Below are 18,586 nucleotides of genomic sequence, written 5' to 3' on the forward strand. Positions count from 1 at the left end.
AGATAATCTGGCTCTCCCTGGAGTTATTCTCACCTGGTCTCACTTAAATGAAACGATCTGCGCTTTACCTAGAGGGCGCTCATCAGATGGTCCTAGGCAGATCTCAGGAAATCGGTTTTTGGGATGGAAAATTTGGTAGGAAAGGACGCAAATACTTTAAAAAAATGCTTAAACAGATGAAGAGCAACCATCTAGGGCAGTATTTGCCCTTTGGGGAAAGCATGTAAGAGCTCCCTAGCTAGGCAGATCCTCTTAGCACCTGCAAAAGAGGAAGACAAGCAGACACAGAGGAGGAAGGGTGGGGCGCAAACAGGTATGCAGAGCAGGCAGGTATTTATACAGGTACGACCAGATAGGAAGTGCACGAACTTCTGAACTCCTTCCAAACAAAAAACAAACTTAAGCTCGACGCCTGCTTCTAAACACACAAGGCCAACATTTTATTTTAGTTTAGTTTAGTCAGCCACACTCTTGGTTGGAATGAAACAATACAGCTGTCGTTTCACTTTGCCTTTAAAACACCAGCATTCTGCTAACGTATCATTCTCTACAGTCACTATGAAACAGGAAGCTCTCAGGGTGGGATTTCTGCTGTTTTGAAATTCTCTTACTAGCTCATGTGGACGGCTGAGCTCACGCCATGACGAGGCCTCTGGTGTCAGTTCACAAGAATTGCTACTCCTTGCACAGGATTCAGTCAAACTTACAAGTGTAACAGTAATCAGTCATTACCGAAACTGTGCTCAAGTTCAGCGTCGTATTTGTTGTTTTACTGGCACTTTTCCATTTTCAACTCACTTTATTGATCACAACCTACCTAATTATAGGCATACAACGTACAAACCTGAAACACTAACCACAAACACTGTTGAGTGTCAAGGTGTGTCAAACAAAGAGGTTGGTCGGCAAAGAGCAGTAAATAGTAAAACTCATTTAAAAAACCCAAAGAAAAGAAATAGATTGAGAAAGAAATGTGTCTAAAATGAGCAATCATTAAAAGAAGTCAAACTAAATAACCCCTGTCAAGAGTTAAGCGATCTAATAGCTGAGGGAATGAGAGATTTAAGTATCTATTTGTTCTGCACTGAGAGCAACTTCTTGATCTCGGATCACAAAACATGATCAGGATGATTAATAATGTTTTTTGCCTTCTTTATCACCTGATTCCTCCTGTAGTGTCCGTCAAATTATAGTGAAACCTGCACACAGTAATCACCTAATGGGTTTTCACCACACTGTGTTCAAGGTCAAGGTCAAGGGTACATCGCCGTAGTAGTAGTAGCCGCACGAGCTACTACATTGCTGAAGTTCTCGTTTTCGTGAGATCGCTGTGCTGCCCCATTTCAGTAATTACAAACCCAAGAAGAAGGAAAAGCAGACCAAAGCTTTAAGAAGCACAAATTTGCTGCAGATATCTCCAAAAGCTGATATAAATTGAAATGACATCACTCTGGCGGTGGGCCGCCATCTTTGTGTGCCTGTCGGTCCATTATGTTATCCATCACTGGGTCTCTCTGTCTGGTATTGTCAATTACCCAGAGGAAAACAACATTAGAGGCCTGAATGGGACACGGAGCTGTGGCAGACCTGACACGGCTGTGTTATATGATTACACAACCTGTTGGCTGTCGCCTGTCAAGTGTCTCCTGACTCTGATGAATGGCTGTAATATGCCGCGCATCACAACACGCCACGCCACGCACTCATTAATGGCTTCTCATAATGGCCAGGACGTTCCTGCGATGCCGCAGAAGGGTTCACAACGAGAGAGAGAGAGAAGGTGAGAGCGAGGAATACTCCCAGCGCTGTACCGACAAACAAAAGATACACCGTGTCCTCATTTTAAACGGCAAGACGCCAACATCACAGTCACATGTAACTGCATAAATGAACGAATGCTGACAGAAATAAAGTAAAGAGGGGGGGGGGGAATAAACACACACGCACACTGGGAGATGTAAGAATTATTATTTTTGAGTGTGACACATATGTTTCTCAATTAGATACATTCTAGTCAATCTGTGGCCTATTTGCATAGATTATCAGTAATGTGAGCAACGCGGCGTGCTCACCAGCATGTGGGAACGTCACAATAGAGACGCTCGAAGAAAGGAGATTGAATCTGTCGTCTGTTGGGTGCCATCTGAAGCTTAGCTGATTGCTCTTTCTTTCAGTGAATTAGGAGACACGCTACCCGAGATCCTCCAAACTACTCGACTCCCAGCTCTAACAAACAGATCTGATTCTCATAGAGACACTGCTCCGCGAGGTTTCAAATTAAAAGTGTGAAAAAATGCTCCAAATGAGCTTTGGAGTCTGTAGGGGGGAAGCTGCTGTGCAGCAGTGGCTGTATGGCAACAAAGTAAAGTAGTTTTTCATGCAGTGTATCAGCTGTGGAGAGATTATCTAAAACATACACCAACCTAACCCGAAGCCACGTTAGGTGGCTTTGATCTGACTCTTAATTCTTACCGGGAAGCATCACACAGTGCTGGAGCCTCATTGAAAATTTGACAAGCCCCTCCTAAATATAGTGTGCCTCGGCTTTGTGTGGTCTTATGTTTTACATTGTCTCACATTAAAGTCAGTATTTTTACAGAAGGAGACACAGAGGTAAAGAGAGTTTTGAGTATGGCATCACTCAGATGTGCCTCAATGGCCTGGAGGGGACTGCTGAACATTGCTGCACCTGCAATGTGTGTGTGTGTGTGTGACAGAGAGGAAAAGACAGAGGGACAATCTGCCTTAATATTCCTATGTTTCTGTCATTGTTAGCGTATGTTTTCTTTCTCACAGCTTGAGTTTCTCAGTTTGAAATGCAACACCTGCAGATGTGTCTTGTAAACGGCAGCCGCCAGCTCCTCTCCCATTCAGAGGGGACCATTGAAACAAAGCAATTAAAGCAGCTCTCTCCATGGGGCGAAGACTCGGTCCATGGGTGTGCCTGCCTGTGCGCGAATGATTTTCCATTGTTTTAAAGCCAGAGTCTTTAGATTGAACGGCGAAGAGCTCCACACTCCAGGAGAATGTGCCAGTCAAAACATTAGCAGCTCTGTCATATTCGTGTGTGTTTAAATATGGAAGTCAGAGGTCACTGACAACCTGTTGACACAGCGCAGATTTATGCAACACGCACAACCGTGCAAACATGTTTCCGCAGCCCAGGTTTCGACTCAGCGGTGGTTTCTTGTTGCTGCTGATCTCCGGGTCCTTGCAGCTCCAGATACCAGAGGCTGAGTTATTTCTCCGCTCCGCTCCCTAACCCTCCTAATTGAGAACGGCTGTTACTGAGAAAGAGCGAGCTAAAGAGACAGAGAAAGATTGAGAACAGATACTTGTGTGAAAGCACACGACTCTTAAGAGCAAAAGAAAGACCAAATGAAAGGAGCAAAGAGCTAAACCTGTGGAGGCCAAAGCTCATAGAGGGTGCTCCTCTTTCACGCCCCTTGACCATCTCTATCTCTTCCTCTTCTTGCCATAAACCAACAGGAGCCAAGCGCAATGTCTCAAACGTAGGAGGGGTCGTTAGTGTCGTACATGATGGCTGTAGGAAGGAGAAAAGGAGGGAAGCACTGTTCAGGGTGGAGGGAGAATCACATAAAGCAAAGTCAAACCAGAGGGCTGGGGAAGAGGAGCGGTGAGAACAGTGACAGCTGCAAGCATGTCGTACTGGGTGATGGTCTGTCCGTCTGTCAGAGCAGATATTTCTGTCTGTTTAGTGCTGCCTTACTGGCTGCCAGAGACACTCCTCGTGTCATCGCTGGGTGCCTGCTGTCACTGGCTAAAAAGGAGAGAGGGAGTGGAGTGTGTACGCGAGCGCGCGCGTGTGTGCGCACAGGGGTGTGTGTGTGTGTGTCAGCGAGAGTGACAGAGAGAAACTAGAGCAGCTGTCTTGAAAGCTCTTCCACTCTGTCAGTACATCTAGAATCTGCTTTCCCCTGATATCTCCTCACTGAGGCAGTGTTTTAGTCAGATGTTTGGTCAGAAGTCTCAGTTTTTCCCTGATAAAGGAACACTTTGGGGAAATCAGTATGTTGTGTAGCTTATCTGTTAAGATAACGAGATCATTAGCGCTGTAAAGCCTATATTTGCAACACACTGTTTAATGTTGTAATTTTAGTCAGTAAATATGTGTTACATACATTTACATTGCCTGTATTTGTAGCAAAACTGCTTTTATGTGGTTGTAGCTTTGGCATGCCGACTTGCCGATCATGGTTGAAGACCAGGCACAACCCCAAATGGCAAAAGCACACCCCTACTGCAGCAGCCTCCTCAGCAAGGATGCTGTGCCCCACTACACTACAGGACTGACTTTACACTTACTAGATCAGAATCTGAGAGAGTATTCAAAAGCTTCAGCAAAATTTAGTATACTGTATTGAGTGTACAGTGCACATATAGAACTTTATATCTTAAGTGCTAAGTAAGCGTAAAGGACACCAGCAGAGCCGAAGGTGGTTATCTTCAGGTTCACCATGATACGAATATCTGATGATTGATGGTTTTTCTTCTAAAAATATCACAAATGAGAGAATAGGAGTGCAGCTAGAGTACCGTGTCGATAAACAGTATCAGTAAACTGCCGTTAAAATATGATACCCATCCTTGACTAAGCCCAGATTAGCCTGGATGAGCCACACCTTTCAAAGCGGCTTCGCGGCGCTGGTGTGCTCATGCTTTGTTGAATGACAGGCTTTGTGAAGTGTCTCTCTTGGTCAGCCTGAACACTGCTGTATTGAAGTTTTGCAGACACGTAACCGCAAAGTGACGTGACATTTTGGACGTGGGACAACTACAGTCACAATGTAGAATAGAGCGAACAAGGCCCCATTCACACAGGCTTAGAGACTGATCTGCAACCATCTGGCAACCGCCGGTTCACCGAATGGTTGTTGGAGGGAAAATTATTACCTAAGCCCCAGCCACACGGGCATATGAACATGTCACTTCATAGAACTGGCAGCCACCTGTTGCCAGAGAAAAGTGTTGGTTGCTTTGGTTCATAGCATATTGCTATGGTTTTACTTTGAATGGAAGTGATGGTCTTGTCTACAAACACTGTGCAGCTACTGTCCGAGCTATAGTGAAACTGTAGAAAGTCAGAACCAAACTGGAAATGAAGACGATTCGCTTTCAAAGCAAAAGTTTGAAACACATAGACTCATCTTTTACTTTGAAGGTGAAAGTGTGCCACTTTTTCAGGCTTTACTTCCTGAGTAGTTAGCAAGAAGTTGCAGAGAAACACGAAAAAATGCAAGCATCCGACAATCTCCAGAAACCACCACCAACCAGTTGGGGAATACATTTTCCCCCCTACAAGCCAGTGGTTGAGTCACATCCAATATGGTGTACAACTACAGTGTGTGGTGATATCACACGAGAAGTCATACATTTTTCAAAATAAAGCAATGTAGGATGTCACCATCGAAAAGGTTTGACACTTTTATTTTCTTGGACTATCAAGAAATTTGAAGCTGTTTCCTGTGGAGTCAGTGAGAACAGAATTTTTACTATCTTACACTGTTAATAAGTAGAGACAGTGAATAATGACCCACATTTTGAAGAAGCAGAACTTTTAAGCATGCACACGCTGCTGGTTGATGGCAGAGGGTTAGTTTAATCTTAGAATAACTTGTAGAGGCTGTAATGAGAAGACATGGTAGTAGGCAGGCGAGTCTGTCAGCGTTGTGTAGGTGGCACAATTTACATGAAATATTAAATAAAAATAGCATACGGTTTTAAATTACCTGGGTCAACAGAATGTGAGTGTGGGAGGCACAGTGAGACGGTGTGAAGCTGAAAATCGCTGTGCACAGAGCGTGCCGACCCGAAATACTTCCAAAAGTCAACCTAGATGGTCTGTTTAGTCTTTATTGAAATATTCAATGTTTGTCAGTTTATAAATGTGAAGGCTAAGACGTCAAAAACCGCCGACGGCTGTTTAGTAAAAGGTTTGGCCTCTCACACTGGATAATGGTAGTCATAACAGCTGCTATCATTTAACATGCTGAAGAGAAGTTAAAGGCACCAAGTGGAAGGATTTTCATTTTACTAACATGGTGTGTTTTTGACCATCGATTGTTTTGATTGAAGTCATCTGTTGTTGGAGTGTTGTCATCTGATTACAAACATGTGCTTTTCAACAATCAAGATGGCCCTGGAGTGAGGTAATGGAATATTTAAAACAAAGATGAACGAGCATTAGCGAGGCTTTAGGCTGCACGGTGGCTCTGTGGTTATCCTAAAAGTCGAGAGTTTGCACCGACTGGAGTGAATGTGTGCAACCTGAGCTGGATGTGGGCTGGGGAAATGGATAGATTTTGTACAGTTTAGAGAGCGCTCTCAATGTTTCAACTTTGTTGACCTTTCTCTGACTGTTTGATGGGTTATCTCAGCAAGACGGCAAGACTCGTATGACTTAATGAATCAAGGAAATAGCGTCACCTAAGTCTCCCAGGCTAATTTCAGCAGCGGCGTGAGCTCCCACATTGATGTTGCCTGTAATTTTGCGGCAGCCGTGACAACATTAGTGCAACTTTAGATCCTGTGCTGTCAGTGTCAGCCTCTTCTGACTCCTCAGCTGCCTCCGCAGCCCTGTAACCGCACACTGCTGTTTATGTTCTTTAGGTTAACACAGTTATCTCTGTGCGCAACCGGAGCCGTCAACCTACACGGGCACTTTGGCACATGTTTGCGGTTGCGTGTGTGCAGCTGCAGGACCTGTCTCCCTCCAGAAAGAGCTGCAGGGACTTGCCAGTATTTTCATTCCCTCTAGAGGCATTTCCGCTCACCAACAAAGCCCTGCCTGAGTGATGAAACGAAGAGGAAGCAGCTTTTGTGAAGGGAGCAGCCAAATTCTGTCTGTGTGTGGGTGCGTGTGCGTGTGCACTGCTGACCCTGGCTAACAGTTCGCTACATGCAAATTTACTCTTCAGCTTGCAGTTCAGGTTGCTCCAGGCTCTTGTTTGCTCACAAGCCTACTGTACCACAAGAACAAGCCTACTCTGTATCCCATTCAAGAAAACAAAGTTGCCTCCTGTTTGCCTCTAATTGACTGGTATAATTCCTGGCTTGTTGGATTGGTTAGTGTTTTTTCACAGGGCTTGTTAGCACTGGCCTTTACTTCCTCTGTAGCTGTTGCCAAAAAGGAAATGTATGCTGTAGCTCAGGTCACAATTCTCCAGAGTGTCTAGCTCTGGGAAGGAATTGAATCGAGCCAATAATACAAAAAAACTTCTCATTGTAAAGTAGAAATGACATAAAAAACGAAAAGCAAATAACACTGATATAAATGATCGTTTTGGGTTCTTTCTCTGTGCGAATATCACTTTTTCTCTGCTGAGTGAATAGCCTTTGTTTAGTCTGTGATTTCTAGAAATAACTCCTCGGTTTTGATAATAACTATGGTTGGTGGGAAAACATCATTATTGCTTTCTCACTTGAGGTCATGACACAGCTACTGAGTTGTTGTTTTTTTTGTAATTTTGAAATGGGTGCAAAAGCAGCAAAACTGCTGGATCTGAAAACCGCAGAGATTGAGATTTTCTCTGGGGTTGTGTACAGAGTCAGCGTCCTGTGGGTTGACAGCCAGGGCCCTGTGACACACGCTCATGGCCATAAACAGGGATTTAGCCCTCTGGAGAAAATAACCTTGATAATTATTGGGTGCATATGGACCTGCCCACAGAGGGAGAGGGAGGGAGGAGACGAGAGCTGACTGAGAAGGAGAGAGAAGGGAGAGAGCCACATCCGCTGGTGCATTCCTGCATGCTGTGTCATACTGGTGCTGAGTTTCCCCTCGGTTTGCACGGAGATTTCCACAAGGTGGAGAGTGCAAAGAGCTACTGACGCAGCGCTTGGTGCTGTGGATGCTGACATTTAAAGTTTAACAAAGCAAAAAGCACATGCATACACTCCCCAAAGTAACAAAAAGACAACATAAAAAAATGGAGGCATGTGAGGGTGGGATACATGGAAAGAAGGGGGTATATATAGCCTGGCAACCTAACTCATGAGTTGAACTCTGCTCTCCTGGTTGCTTTCTGCTCTCATCACGTGGCCTCTGTGGTATAGCTGAACTGGGCATCATTACAGCACAGCCAGAGCTGAATGTCTGTGGCTGGCTCACTGCCCCGTCTGCCTGCCTGTCATTCAGCTGGTTAAAGAAGCCTTGTTGAACAACTGCACCGTGCCTGACTACTACAGGGCCATTCATTGCGTGCAACAGCCAAGTCCTGTCACCAGTGTTAGCTAGCAACATACCAATTTACTACTAGAAACGACTCGGGCATTTTGCTCGGTAAGCACAGTTTCCCCCGAGCAACCTCCTAACCCATTTTTTTGAAGTTTGGATTTCAGAGAGCACACCCCTCTAACAGAACAAGCCTCTTCAGACAAACGCGGTGTTCGCGTCTCAGAGACGTTTTCAGCCTCTGTCGAATGTACGCCATTGAGCGCATAGTGGGATACACTGATCCATTCCCCAAGGAATCACACAACAACAGCAAAACACAAAAAAAACAAACCAAAAAAACAACAAAACAGATCCTTTGTGCCGCCTGTAACGCTGGATCTCTCAAACAGAAGAGCTGAAAATACACTTCATCACTCTGAGAGGGTTTTTGCTTCCCCCCACCCCACATGCGTTGGGCTAATCCTGTCACAGCTGACCTGTGTCTTGGTGAACTGTTCTCCGTCCTTTTCTCAGTCCCAGAGTGGCACACACAGAGAGGACATGCATGGGAGTCATAACTTCAACAGGCGCTCTTTCTCCCTTTCGTTACATGCTTTATTCCTGCTCTCATTCTTGACTCCTCCAGCTCTTGTCCCTCTCTTGTCCTTTTTGCCCCCTCCCCACCCTTAACCCTCACTCTGTCTGCATCCCTAACATCCTCCCGCTATGATTAGCAATAGTGTTTTTTTTCCCCAGCCAGTGTAATGTCTAGATCCTCCTGTGTCCTTGGAAAGCAGCCTAATAAGCTCAGACACACACTGATGTCTCTGTGCACCACAGGCCTGTTCTCCAGCGTCAGCCAGCACACACTGAGGTAAACAAAGACTGCCACACACACGCACACAGACACACACACACACTATCCTAGTGTGCTAATAGACCAGCATACCAACCCACTGAGGACAGCGTTGACGCTAGCTTGCTAACGTTGACCTTCCGTGTGCCAATCACAACAAATCTGCTCTCCCGATTTGAATATGGGGAGGAAAACAGTGTAAATTGAAAGCAGAAATCCCCCTGGTGTGAGACAAGATGAGACTCTGAATAAATTATTCAGATGGCAGCCTCTTTCCTGTATGATTCTCGCCTTCTGCTACGTTTAATGGCATCTGTGAAGACGCCCATTCCAGATTAATCCAGATGTAAGACGTTTGTGCGCGTATGTTTGCGCGATCTTACATTTGTAAGAACGCGCGCATGTGTGTGTGTGTGTTGCCCGCTCACCCCTCTTCTCATGCGTCCCGTTGTGTCGTGTGATGGGGAAACAAAGCCTCAACAGGGGAATTTATTTCTTCTCCAGAGAGGGCTGTAAATAAACAACTAGTGAATCAATGCCTCCATTTGTTTTTTCTCTGATAATTCTGCCTGTGGCGTCAGGTGGTGTGACAGTGTTTTGCAAGCCAGCGTAGCTCTCAGCAGCCATATTTCCTCTTGGTGAGAGTGAGAAAACATGCCACACTGGCCTCATGTTTCATTACCTAGGATCAGTAAATTACCGCACGCTTTTTTCTTTCTTTTTTTAATATCATTCACTGAAGCTCGTTTAGCACCATGATGGCGCCTTTGTATGAATGGGAAAAAATACCAGCATTAGAGCTGCTCAGTCAATTAAAGACAGACAGGCATAGAAATTACTGTGTTCAGCTGAATGAAAAAAATAACCCACAGTAGGCCCTGTGGTGAATGCATTTCAATCAACGGTGACCTTCCCCAACAGAAGTACTTACAAATGTTTGGATATTAAATATTATGGCGCGCTTTGTAATGCACTCTTTGAATTCATGTTCATGTTATAATCAAAGTGTAAAGAACTTTGCAGGTTATTAAAAAAGAGTTTTGAATAGGTTAGTTCACTTAAATGACAGTAAAACATATTTACTCACTTAATGGGAGCTTTGATGACTCTCAGCATACACAGTCCAGTTCGATTCTCATCTTGATTTTTTTTCTTTTCTATGGGGTATAAGTAAAAAAAAAACTAAACAGGGAAGGTAAAACAACAAAAAACCTGTTTTTTAGATATATTTCCATTTCATTCTTGACCTTAATCTGATCTTTAAACATTGCAGCTTTCACCAGACTCCAGCGCTTTACTGGGCTTTTAACAGCTTTACGTGGCAGCTAGCATAAGCATCATAATAAAAAAATAACATCTATTTTATTCTCAATGCTAGGCTAATGCAAGTACCCTTAGTGCTTTCCATAGCAATGAAGCAGGTAAGTAGCACCCAGGTCCTGCTAATCAAATGCACTTCATTATTAGATCATCAGCAAGTATGAGCACCTCTATTAAAGCACAAGATTTGGCAGTTTGCTGGTCTGGTGCATTCAGAAACCTGTGCCACACACGTCCCAGCAAATTCAACCCAAAGCATTTTTAATTTTGCCAGCAGATGTTTTTAGTTTTACTCGTCATTTAGGCTTCTAAATCAGCGGTCCCCAACCCCCGGGCCACGGACCGGTACCGGTCCGTGAGTCGTTTGGTACCAGGCCGCGAGAGTGAGACTCGGGTGTGAAATGTATGGTTTTCAGGGTTTTTAGCGGTTTTTAGCGTTATTTTGTTATCGTTTTTTTTCGTTAACTTGGTTTTCCTGGGTCTTTTCACGTGTGTTATGAATAAATCTTCTTTGTTTCGGTAGTTTCATTTTGTTGTATTTATCCGCGACACCTTAAAGGCCGGTCCGTGAAAATATTGTCGGGCACAGACCGGTCCATGGCGCAAAAAAGGTTGGGGACCGCTGCTCTAAATGATTGTTTTTTTTAGTCTAGTTTTATCTGACTACATATCATAAGATTATAGTAGACTAAATCTAAAGTTGATTCAGTTGACTAAACTATAAAGTGCAAAATTTGTTGTGTTTTTAACGGTGAGAGTTGCTCTACACAGTTTACAAAGTGTCTTAATTTCCTTGACATCAAATGTAAAATGGGTCCATATGTCTACTTTTCTCTTCTCTTCCTCCCAACTGTTGACATTTTGTCACGCTTCTATGAGAAACATGGAGCATTCATTGATGAAAACAAGATGTCTTTACATTACATCATCCTTTTTGTCTGCATGCATTAGTTTTTTTTTTTAATTTATCGTCTTGTGTTTGTCAGAAAAGACAGGTCGTTGACGAAAACAATGACGGAAATTATTGGTCAGTTAAATTAACACGGCCCCAAAGGTCAGCACGTCCAATGCTCAGAGAAACTGCAAGAAAGGAAAAACAAGAGCTATATCTTAGACTCTAGAGCCCCCATTTACCGTTTTAAAGTTGCATGCGGACAAACACTGAGACTTCTGGAACAAAATCCTCTGGATAGATAAGATCAAAGTGGAGAGAATGCAGAATTTGGCAGAAACCAAATAGGTCAGGCAGCATTACAATGATCCCAAGCACAGCAGAAAACGTAAACAGAATGGCTGAAAAAGAAACTAATTAAGGTTCTGCAATGGTCGAGTCAAACCCCAGACCTAAGAGAGCTGTACATAAAGAGATGATGTCATAAAAGCAACATGTTATTGTTGCTAAATGTTGTTCTACAAGTTAGTGAATCATGTAGGTGCACTCAGTTTTTCACAAGACTGTACATGCAGATGTACGTTTAAAAAAGGATTTGGTGCTAGCAGCTCTGTCTATCTTGGGATCCAGGTATCTTAATATCTGGCCAACTAAGCCCAGCTCCTTTACTTTCAAACTGTTTGTTTTCCTTAAATGCACTTCTGCAATCTTCAATAACAATAATTAGCGCAGGTCCTAGAAAATATGGGGGGAGTTGCTTATATTAGCTACGGTTGGATGGCTAATGGGAAAGTGAATAATGGTGTAAACAGAGTGTTCCTGGTTCTGCAGGAATAACGTTAACCTCCCAGTGTGCGAACCTTGATTAGAAGCAATCATTCAGCTAATGCTACTATTGGTAATGCCAACACAACTGTACACAAGAGCCTCTAATGAACACTGGTTTACTGTGGTTTCTTTGTACTGAAGTACCCTTCTCTATATCCCATATCCAAGTGTGAAATTACAATATCAGATCATATTTAGTTAATTAAACCCATATGACTAATTTAATTTGACTCAAATGTGGGGAAAGTGAATAAATCATGGAGGCGTATTTAGCTTGCTAGCACTGGTGTTAACAGTAATTAAATGTGGGGCAATCTGTAGCCTGTGAAGATAGCTCAAGTCTTTTCTTTCTGCCTACTGTACAAGTACACATGTGGAAGAAATGTAAGCCAGACGGGGCTTTTTCGGGGGGAGACGTCTTGCAGAATATTAATGAAATGATGTGTGAATTTCAAACATAGAAATAAGCGAGTCAAAGATGCAGTCTTGTAAAGTAGGCTAGTGCATTAATAGTCAGCGAGCGACTGTCCCATTAGGAGATCTGCACATCTTAGTTAGAGAAGAGCCAGAAGCAGAGAAGAAATATTCCTCCATGATTAGAGTCGGGAGAGTTCAAAGACAGCTGGTTTTTGCAGCTAGATGGGCACAAAGCACTCACAAGGAAGACAAGAAATCAACTTGTATTTGTCATTTAAGTATTTTATGCTTCATATTTGGCAGGGATTAGAGATGCGTATTCTCTCCAGCTCTGTCAGTCCTTGTTATGCGCTTCCATTTTGTCAGATGCACAACAGGGTGCTTTATTGCATCTCGATAAATGTTGCCACCTAAGCCTTGTTTTCCTATCACTAAAAAGCACGTTGTGTTTTGTCACACTCCCTCATGTGCATGGCACTTTGTTTTTTGTTCATTTTAGACTCGCTCTGTGATTGATGAGGATTAAGAAACGGATTTTGCCTAACAGGAAACACAAGAACATCCTTATCCAAACTGGTAAGAATCTTGATTTATCAGCTGCGTGTTCATCTGACTGGTTAGGCTTCAGCTCGTGTGGTGATACTGCAAATAAGACAATATGGCTGCCATTTGGATATTGCCCCGCGTTGTATCATACCAGGTGTTTTGTCCTAGAAAAGGATGCTCTCGTGATCGTGTTATGTGGTAACTGAAGCAGAAAGAAGACTTTGTGTATTCAAGAACAATATAAAAACCTGAATATGTTGCGATTCGGGGCATCAAAAGAACACGCGAAGCTTTAATGTAAATCATCTGTGTGTTGTTTGATTGTCCTGCGATACCTAAATTGTTACATGCTGCATTCTGTTATCCCAACGCTTTCATATATTAGACCACATACGCGTCAGAACATCCTGAATTAATTGCCACCATGACTGGCCACCATTGTTCTGAATGAAAACACATGTTTACGGGGATTAGTTGCGTGATAGTGGGTGATGGCATTTCCTCTTTGCATGGTAGACAGCTGGTGCTTGTCAGGTGAGGGGTGGAGGAGGAACGGGGGCAGTCAGTCAGTCAGTTAGACCAAACAAGTTGGGATGCCAAGTCTTTCTTGCTGGGTCTTTCCTCTGATGTGGTCATTTTAGATCAAGCCCATTTAAAGGATGTTTACAAGAGCACATTCCTGCATGCGTGCTATAGTGGAGCTCTACCTTTTTTTGCTCGTTTTCTAGGCATTGTTATCCATGTTGAACCACTGCTGGAGCTTCTGTGTGTGACCATTGATTTGCCTGTATCAATCTCCAAGAGGAGTAAACTGCTCATCCCCATTTCCTCATCCTCCAATCCGATCTTTACTGTAAGGACAAAGCTGCATTTGATGCAAAAACATGCTTGAATACTCTGTTCATTTTTCCTTTGAACAGCATGGACATTATGTATTCAGATAACCCTCGGACTGCATGAATATTAAGTGTTCATTTAAACCTTAGCCGAGATGAAACACCCCATCAGTCGTCATGTGACAGTGACCACGATGATGCATGAAGTAATTGGGTTGGATGAGGATATGTGGAAACAGCACACTAAAGGATGTCATGTTAAGGCCTCCATCGCATTTTAGGTAAAAAGAGGCCCAGTCCTTCTGGTTTTGTTTGGGAGGGTTGTGCAAAATGTCGACAGCGTTAGTTGTATACATGTGAAACGGCATCAAAGCGCTTGAAGGTGAATAATTTTTGGTGGCATCTGCACATTCTGCAATATGCTAATAAGCAAAGCTGCAAAAGCCAGATTGCCAGGAGAGAGAAGGGGCGACGGGGAGAGGAGGGGAAAAAAGAAAGAAGGGGAGAGCAGAGTGGAAAAGAGAGAAACACACGGAGGCTGGTGTAAATTATGGATGCAACGTGCGATTTCCAAGAGGAAAAGAAAGGCAGAGAGAAACCTCAAGTCATGCATATCAGATTACGCATTTACCACATTTTCTTATCATGGTCCGTGAGCAAACTTGTGTGCAATCTGGCCTCTTTGTGCGTACGTGCACGCGCGTTTGTTTGAGACAGGAAGTATAAGAGTGTGCGAGAGAGCACTTACATATTCATCCATGTCAAGTTGCGTGGAGTTGTCTTGTGCTGTGAGGCATTCTTAAAAACTTGCTATGACGTGCACGTCTAAAGCCAGGTTGACTTACATTGCTATTGTGTAGCTTTGCTTCGTGTGTCCATGGCGACACGGCTCCTTTTGGTACGCACGTGCCATCTCGTTAGTTTTGAGCGTGCATATTTACACAGTGGCAAATCTGCCCCACTGGGCATTTACATGACATTGTTTAACTGTGCCGAAAAGCTGAGCTGGCTGCTTTAATGCCCTCTTTAGCAGTTCTAAGTAAAGTTAAGTAAAAGTATGTTTACCCTGCCCCCCCGAAGTACCACCACATCGCACCCTTATGTGCCAGCGCCTGTGTGTATGTGAATAATGAATCCATTCTTAAGTCTTGTCCGTGACTGGGGTCTGCGCAGTGGTGTGGTTTCCCCCACAGAGGAGTTGGGAGGGGCTGGGTGGTAGGGGGTGTCTGGAAATAGCTCTGCCTGAGCTGGGAGCACCTTAGGTGGGCCTCTGTGCCAGCCTCATCTTCCTTTAACATGCATACACGACAAAAGTACAATTCTACTCGCAAACCTGGACTATATTACTCCCCTGTTTTTCAGTTAGACTTGAAAGGGACGCATGTCTGCATTCACATTCACTGAGCAGGAAAGAAAAGAGCTGCGATTTCTAAGAACTGAGCAGGAGACACGTTGCAGTTAAAGCGCAAAGTGTCTTAGTTAGAAAACAGAAACTACAAAGCCCGCTCTGGATCTTGCCTGCATGTAAATGTGTGTTAATGTGCAAAGTAGGTCATTTATTTGGAGCAGGGACAGCCGTGGTGTGCCTCTCTTGAGCGATGTCAGAGCGGGGAATAAGTTCATAAGCAGACACATTGCTGGATTTGGTGAATTGTACAGGGGATTTACATATACCGATATTTTGTTTATACGTCGAGCCAAATCCCTGGGTGGGTGTTGAAGGTGAAAATGGCTGTGGTCAATCCAGAGACAGCATCAGTAACCACAAGCAGAGATAGCAGCCTAAAAATCAGACTAAATCAGATTACCAAACAAACAGCTAAGAGGATTAATTCTGATCTCTCTCTCTCTCTTTTTCCATCAGACGGACACATTAAATCTGCAATCTATAAAATCCCTTCAAATGATTTTCTCTTTTACTTTGTGGCCCTCATTTTCTGGTCACATGTTTGGAGCGAAGCTCTTTCGGCTCCCAGTGAACTCTGCCCTTTTGTTCTGCCTTGAGGCCTCTAGAAATGACTTTAGTAAACAGGGTATCAAAACCAGTCTTTAAAAATATCTTCACAGGGTACAAGAGCAGCCTGACCTCTGATCAGGTGATATACTGGCAAGCCCATACTGTTATATTAATGCGTTTTACCCAGCACGCTCGCTGTTAGGAGTAAAGCTGTGTTGAGAGATGCCTGTGGCCCTGTGGCTGTCAGTTAAACAAGCACAGTAACGTTCGCCGGAACAGGCGCAATTAATAGAAACCATAATATATAGAAGGGAATAATTACACCTTGTCGCTGGCTTTCACAGATCAAATATGTTCCTGCATTTCTTCAAATTAATCTCAGGAATGATTGTTGGCTTACAGGGAATCAGTGGCAGCACAGTATGTGTTCTCAGGGAGAAAATACTGTAGATTAATTTGGTTAATATTTCATAAAGCTTAGGAAGGCAAAGGGCATTTGAAGCTTTTCAGATTATTTATTCTCAGCCAATACTACACGCTACGGTTGAGCTGCTGTGCCACTGTGCTGCAACTGCCTTGCACAATGCCAAAGAAAGGCACTTGCCTTTAAAAGTGTTTGCCTGATAGCATTGTTTGTGAAATGGGAGCCGTTCACATGTGCAGCTGCGTTTCCTTTTCGCCGTGATCTGATTCAAAGGCTCTCGTTCACGTACGGCTTTGTATCGCTCTCCTGAGTGCTGATAACTGCTAAAAGATTCGTATTAATATCCTCTCTGGTGCTCTTTTATATTAGCTGATTCATTCCCTGCCCGGCTACTTCTGCTAAACACAGGGATACAACATAGCAACGTCGCTCTTGACAGCTTGACAAACTGACATTCCCACTCTCAGTGACTCCCGCTTCTGCCCTCTTGGTCTCTGTGATACAACTGTATACTGTAACCAACAAGACTGTAATCAGTGCAGACCTAATCTAATCATCGCTCCCGACAAGCAGCACTGGCTGCCGGGCTTCCACGAAACACATCTCGCATCAACAGGCTGCTTGGACGGCATCGTGTAGCTCGAGCAACCGCCGGATGAAATGTCAGGAGAAGCAGGATTATTCCCGAAAATGTCACTGACAGCATAATAGCTTAGCAGAAGAGTGTCTCATGCTATGTTTGTATCTCATGTCAGCAGGTGTGATGTGTAACTCGGTGTGTGTCATAAAAGCTACTGTACACAAACGTAAACAGAAAGCGGGATCTGTTGAGTGAAACTGGTGCGCGATCGGTGTGTGCGCAAACTGTGGAGTTAGACGTTAAAGTGTGTGTTTTTAGATCTGCACAAACAAATGCACATCTTTAAAACCTCCTCATTATTGGCAGCGGGAAAGCTGCCCGGGCACCGGGACAACTCCTGTGTGCATCTGCGTGCGTGTCTGTCTGCAGCTTGTGTGTTCGTGGTATGCGCCTAATTCGGCGGCTCATTCCAAGATTTGGTTAACCGAGTTGGCTCGCCCTATCGCATTGCCACAGAGTGTGCAGTTGCTTCAGCCTCTGTTTCATTTAGTGGCACCCACGCTCTTATCCACTTGCCATGAAAGCACGCAGACACGCATGCTTTTGCACCGGAACAGAAATGCACACGCGCGCACGCACAGCTGAATGAGAGAAAGACAGAGTAAGAGGGACAGAAAGAGAGAGTGAGAAACAGGAGAAAAAAATAAGAAAGTACCAATTAAGCTCCTCAGACAGTTCTGCCAACAGGCATCAGGAGGTTGGAGGCGGTGAGTGTTTGCGTGTTTGTGTGTTGGATAAGGGGGTAGAGGGTGTTTGACTAGAGCTGAGGTCTCTAACTTTTGCGTTGTCAGTTTTGTACTTGTGCAAGTTTTGAAACAACTCATTACCGCGAGGTGTCAATAACCTGCTGAGGAGGCTGGCAATTATCAAGAGCTTGTCACTTTTTATAGTTGTTTGTTGACAATTTCCTATTATATGCTGTATTGTTGCTCCGTGTACTCATTTATATATAGACTTTTTTTTCACACCGCTGTAGATTTTGAAATATTTGTAAAATATAAATGAAAAAAACATTCAGATTCTTGTACTGTAGTTGTGGGGAGAGGTTTACATGCAATCATCATGATTTTTATGATTTCTTCTTTTTCCAGTGTGGGGTGATTATAAAACAAAGAAACAAGAATCAGGTGGTATTGGTTTGAGCTCATTTTGTATTTTCTCTAATCTGCACGGGGTCAAAAGTATATATAAACCCTCACTAATATTTGGTTAAATGTCCCTTAGCAAGTTTCACCTCGACCAGGCATTTTTGGCAGGCATAATAAAGCTTCTGGAGTAATTCTGGCTGAATATTTGACCACTCTTCTTGGCAGAATTGGTAGAGTTCATTTAAATTGGTTGGTTTTCTGGTACAGACCTGGCTTGTAAGCATAGTCTGCATATTTTCAGGAGGGTTGAGGTCGGGGGAAGGCCATTCCAGAAGCTTAATGTTAGCCTGCTTTACCCATTCCCAAACCAGTTCTGATGTGTGTTTGGAATCATTGTCCCAACCGTTTCCAAGTTTCAGCCCTCTAGCTGTTGATTTGAGGTGAAGTTGAAGAATTCTTCTTCATTATTCCTTCCACTGTGCAGTGTACCAGTAACACTGGCACCAAAACAGCCCCAGAGCATAATGCTATAACCACTTGATGCTTGATCCCTCACCAGTGACAATGGTGTTACAGCAGTTTCCAGTTTAAGGCCAGGCTTGAGCC

The 18,586-nt window shown here is 43.8% G+C and overlaps 1 protein-coding gene across 6 annotated transcripts in view; it reads left to right on the forward strand.

Moving 5' to 3' along the window:
- Nucleotides 1-18,586, forward strand: part of zmiz1a (zinc finger, MIZ-type containing 1a) — a 107,449-nt gene that overhangs the window by 30,434 nt on the left and 58,429 nt on the right. For 5 of the 6 annotated variants that reach the window (XM_084949337.1, XM_084949338.1, XM_084949333.1 and 2 more), the window contains exon 3: nt 12,989-13,065. The exons of the other annotated variant lie outside the window; for it this stretch is intronic. The gene's annotated coding sequence lies outside the window, so the exon portion shown is untranslated. The remainder of the gene's footprint in view (nt 1-12,988; nt 13,066-18,586) is intronic. 6 annotated transcript variants of the gene reach the window in all.

This window comes from Perissodus microlepis, chromosome 13 (assembly GCF_051167445.1).
Source record: "Perissodus microlepis isolate ML-2025 ecotype Zambia chromosome 13, ASM5116744v1, whole genome shotgun sequence".
NCBI classification, from domain to species: Eukaryota; Metazoa; Chordata; class Actinopteri; order Cichliformes; family Cichlidae; genus Perissodus; species Perissodus microlepis.